Source organism: Branchiostoma belcheri, unplaced genomic scaffold, assembly GCF_001625305.1.
Source record: "Branchiostoma belcheri isolate BF01 breed outbred unplaced genomic scaffold, Haploidv18h27 scaffold32, whole genome shotgun sequence".
Classification (NCBI taxonomy): domain Eukaryota; kingdom Metazoa; phylum Chordata; class Leptocardii; order Amphioxiformes; family Branchiostomatidae; genus Branchiostoma; species Branchiostoma belcheri.
This window is the reverse complement of record NW_017803932.1, coordinates 1715472-1721072: the sequence shown is the minus strand read 5'-3', so window position 1 is coordinate 1721072 and position 5601 is coordinate 1715472. Positions and strand designations below refer to the sequence as shown.

Genomic DNA, 5601 nt, shown 5'->3' with positions numbered 1-5601 from the left:
CAGGCTAACGGCTTATATGCTGAAATAGCTTACTACTTTCTGTTTCTGAAAAACAGAAAAAAAATATAGGTTGTTGCGATAAGTTTTTCGCAAAATCCGGTGACGCGAACCCCTAGAAATTCCACATAGAACGCAGCTATTTGGGTCATCAGGCGACAAACCGCATCACCCTTGCTCGCGGACTAATACCAAAAACGCTTCGCTGGCCGTCCAACTTCACCGCGCCGAAAAACACTACAATCCCAAGGCTTTTTGATCAATTCAAAACCTAGTTGAAAATCTACAGCGATCGCCGAGCTATGGGGAGCCAAACCTAGCGTGACAACCTCGCAGATCCGGCGATTTACTGCGCACTATTTGGAACCCTGGTCAGAATTAAACTCCGACCCGGAACCTTAAGTGAAGGTGAACATCAACAAACATAATTTATTCAAATCATGGCCTAATTTGCATAATTTATGAGGAAGTGCTATAATAGCATGTTTGTTAAGATAAGGCTGCCATTGGGTGGAGAATATGATCAACTGATATAATCCATGCAAATGGGGCTCTTATTTACAAAATCAATGATTAAAATTGTATAATTTGTCAACCACAAGGGTTAACATCATTTGGCGAAGGTATGAGATCGTGGAACTCTTGTTAATATTTATAAGCCTGTCATGTGACTTAAAGTCTGTATTTTATAGGTCAATTCGAACCGTTTCAATACATGATTTTGTTAAAACCAAGGCACGTATAGTCTGTAACATATATTTTCTAGGCCGTAGACCAGGTGACTGAACAAAAAAAGAGAAGTCCCAATAAAAGCCCAGGATCAGTCTGATAGGATTCTTTATAACAATGGATACCAGCCATTATAGCCTCCAACTGCATGGTAACAGTCAGTTCTCAGTGTCTGACAATAATTGGTCCATGTTAACACACATGCATAGATCGATCGACAAGATCAAGATCACCCGACCCCCATTCTGCGGACTTTGGCTAGAAGGTATTGACCATCAAGCTCCTAGGGTCATGACCAGTGAAAGGGCTGTTAGAAACGTGATTAAGTCAGGTGAAGGCAAGCACTGTATGGGCATTGTTATTACATGGACTAACATGGGCAAGCACTGTATAACCATAAGTTCCGAACGGTTATATGTTAACACAATCCAACGTCAATACCTTTGATACAGTCAATAGTGGACTCATTCACTGTATTACACTGTACTGCATTGTAAATAAAATACTGTAACTTTAAAATGAAACTGAATTGTATCCTAAACGTATTTGTTCACATGGACTTGTTACAATGACGAAACTGTAAGAGCATTGTTTGTGTTTACATGGACTTGTTTGACGTCGAAACCGTAAGACCAATCACCAGTGTAATCATGTGATTTTTCTACCTCCATGATGTAACTTATCACTGGTGTAACTAATCAATGTATGTGGTCAAATGGACTTGTTTCAACGAGGAAACTATAGGAACATTGTACATGTATGTGTTCACATGGACTTGTTACAACGAGGAAACTGTAAGAACAACGTATGTGTTCACATGGACTTGTTACAACGAGGAAACTGTAAGAACAACGTATGTGTTCACTTGGACTTGTTACAACGAGGAAACGAAGAACGACTTTGAAGGAATCTGACTCATCAAACGGCGGAATAATGCGGAAATGTAATAATTATCTAGCCGTGTGCCGCATTACCAAAGGTATACAGGCTTCCAACTGCGTTAGTTACGAAGAGGCAGAGCAGACAAAGGGAGGGGAAAGTGATACTGCGTGTTCCTGTCGGGCAGACGGGGTGTTTGCCGAACAATTACTGATAGAGGTGAAACTAAACCCCGGCAGTCGTCTTTACTTACACCCCCCTTGTAGTGTGGTGGGAGAGTGCTGTCACTAGTCTCCTGCCTTGTCATGGCGTCCCCTTCGCTGTACTGGCTGGAGTATTCCTTCTCCGGGTCCGAGCAGACACCGCTGACNGTAGGGAGGTATCGTTGCGGACGGCACTCACCGCGGGGTGATGGGAGGTAGGATCGACAGCATGAGCGTTGTTGGCCTCCCATGCAGCTGCTGTAGCGGCCTGTTCCAGCATGGTAGCGGTTTTGACTGCTTGGTCCACTGTTGTGGCCTGCACCTCGCGAAGCCGTCTGCGGATGGTAGGATCAATTCCCCTGAAGAAGTAGTCCAAGGTAAGCCCCTCAACCGCTGCTTCGTTGTACTCAGGATAGGCTTGGCTTACCAACCTGCGTAGATCAAGTGCAAATACGATCAAGGGTTCTCCAGGTTGGCGTGTTCGTTCCTGGAGCGACTGGCGGAACGTGTAAATGTAGTGTTCCTTGGAAAAGGCAGTGGCCAGGCGCTGAGTCAGTGTTGAATAGGTAGCACGGGCCTGCCTCGGCAAACCAAGGTAGAAACGCAGGGCATGGTGGTCAAGGAAAGTTGGGAGGGCCATGGCACGTTCCTCAGGGGTGTACTTCTGGGAAGTGGCATAAAGGTCAAATTTGTTGAGCCACAAGGTGAAGTCATCATCAGTGCCGTTAAATGTGGGTGGCAGTCTTGTCTTGAGGCGGAGGTCTGACGAGGGTTGCTGGTTGGTGGTGTCCTGAGTCATGGCAGGGGGCGGAGCCTGGTGGTAAGAAGCCCCGGCAGGGCTGGTCCCATGAGTATTGGATTCAGCAACAGACGTGGCTGTGGGCACGGTACCCCTACCAGGAAAAGATCCTGTAGCGTAAGCAGACTGAGCATACTGATTGTACAGTGGTGTGGGACCCACCTGTGGTGTTGTACGTGGGAGGGCGCCTGGGAGGGTGGTTGCAGTTCGGACACCGGATGCGCCACGGGATTGAATGGGGGAAATTTCTGAAGGTGACAACAGTGGTCGCAGCCGTGGAAAGGTAATTTCCTCATCGTCTTCTAGCGTAAACGGATGGAGGTTAGCCATACCTGGAGTCTTGGTAGAGCAGGGTAGACACGAGTCAACCAGGTGGGGGAGGGGGGTGCTCGAACGTCGGTCGGCAATGTGCTCCAAATGCGATCCACAAGACAGAGCTGGCGGGAGTTCGAAGCCAGACACCGCTGCCACCAATATAAGTGTCCAATTAGTGTAGATATTGGAACTTATAAGTAATCACTCCAGGAATGAAGATGCGAGAAGTGCTGGGATATGAAATGTATTCTTGTCAGAACATGTGCAGTCCGTGACCTCTGACCGGACTGGTCCAATAGTTTGTCGGGGGTGTATATTGTATCCTTACACGAGGATATGCATTTCTATGGGAGAATGGACTTCTCTTTATGCAATTGTGACCTGGCTATTATGGTTAGTGCAGTAAATCTGACCGTGATGACATTTGCTTTAAAAAGCCGTTTACTGTAAACCTCCAAGCAGATCCTTCGGTGGCAAAATCGTGAACGGAACAGCCGGCAAGGCACCGTGCAGTGTCCAATTCGCCCGGCAGTGTCCAGCAACCGCGCTTCGATTACTTGTCGGTTACGATTTTGCCATAAAAGGATCTGTTTGAAGATTAGTTTGCTGGAACCAAATGTCTACCAATGTTATGTTTCAGTCATCCAGTCCAGTACCCCTACCGACCTCGACACTGCCCTGACGGCCAACCCTGTTCCCTCGCTGGGTCGCCTGGTTCAAGTCAAGTGTCGACCCCTGCGGCAATACGAGGCGTTTGCCAGCGAGGTGCTGGGCGTGGAATGGCCGGGGCAAAAGACCCAGGAATGGTCCTCATCTCCCACAGAAGGTTTTATCTACTGGATAGACATGTATATAGGATATAGCGGTAAGTTCTAACCTTAGTTCTAATTACTTTTTTTGTGGTTTATGTAATATTGTATTGGTTAAGTCATTGGTATTGGACACCGCTTTAGAGACAATATAATGGGATCCTCGCGCATGCACGCCGTATGTAGTGACATTCCAAAGCGGTCTTATCGTAAGGACCGGTCACAAATTCAGAGAGATATGCTTTCATAGACATAGACACAGGAGATCAAGACAATGTAATGGCACATGATGTTTAACACTGGAAAATTTTGGCAGCTCAATGGCTGTGGAATATGAGTTTTTTCAGATTTTTATTTTTTTTCAGATCTGCCTTTTGCCTACCAGAACGAATGATGTAAATGATGTAAAAGACCAAAATGTAAAATTTTATGACTTTCCCATCTGGCTCCAGGCTGATGATCAGGTACGGTTGTCTTTGTTTCATCTCAGGTCTGAAGCAGCAGCAGCTGTTTGACGTATGGAGAAAGGAGGCCATGCTGGTGCTGCAGACCGTGGGGAGCGGGAATGCACAACTGTTCAAAGTCCTGGCGGAAAGAAGGGTCAGTATGAGTAAATTATCAGTACATATTGAGGAGGGTCATGCGGTGGTGCTGTTTGTGTTTTCTGAAGAACGACGTGAACGGATTTTTATGTGATCACAAGCCTTGTACATCTCCGTCAAAACGGGTCTTATGTCATGTGACAAATACTAGTAGCTGTTGCCATGACTGAAAATAAAATAACGTAATCCGGACAAAATTTGTTTCTCAACAAGTGACGCCAATTTCCAGCATTGTTTCAAACAATCCAGAGACAGCCTACTATAATTGACGATCAGACAGCCAAATGTAGTCAAGTGACTGTTTCAGAAACATTAAATTTTCTTCTGGCCCTTTAGGTGATGATGTTCCTGAAGGCATCCAGTCCAGACATGTTGGACAACGTGTTGTACAAGTTACCCCTGATCCAGCACCTCGGGGACCAGGTGCAGCTGGTGTGTAAACCTGTGGTGCCTTACTCGTACGAGGATTTCACCAAATCCAACAGGAAAAATGATGTCAACAGGAAGGTGTGAAAAGGCTTGGTAGTCCATTTTTGTACTCTAAGATGGCTGTGATATTACCAACTAGGGTATTACAATAAGGGTATAACAAAGCACTTGTTTGTACAGGGTACTGCAGACTACTGATGTGCATGGGTTTTGCACAGTACTTATTGTATCTATTATATATTGCACAATGCTTATTTGTATTGGGTATTGCACACTACTTATATTTAGTATTGCTTTCTCTGCTTAGCAGTTAGCACACAACACCTATAAGAAAGAGTTTGGTTGTTGAACAACACGCCCTGACCACTGGTGGACTAATCCCAGAATGTCAAATTTGCATGCTGTTTAACTGGGTCCTTGAGGAAAGCAATGTTTTTCTTTTTTTAATAAGAACTTGCTATTAATACTAGAAGCATGGAAAACAATCATAGACTCAAATACCAGCAGTGATCTTCTATGGTTTAATACCACTCTTAAATGTGAATGCTAGCTCATACTGTTTACATAGTTTCAAACTGATGTATACAAAAACATGACATACCTAGTACAATGTAGTTCTTCTGGCCACAGTAGTGACCATATGACAAACATGGATTACTAGTATACAACATGTATTTTGGGGCTTGTGTAATACAATGTACTATGCAGAGATGATTCTCGAGTACACATGACCCCAGTGACACAGAAAAGGCTTTTCTGCCCTGTAAAATACATGACTGGCAACACCATGACTGATAGTAAATACTACTATGTTACACTTGAATACAAGATGTATTATT

The 5601-nt window shown here is 44.8% G+C and overlaps 1 pseudogene; it reads left to right on the top strand.

Annotated features, from left to right (window-relative positions):
• Window positions 1-5563, top strand: part of LOC109474869 — a 7270-nt pseudogene extending 1707 nt beyond the window's left edge.
• Window positions 5564-5601: the final 38 nt, after the last annotated feature.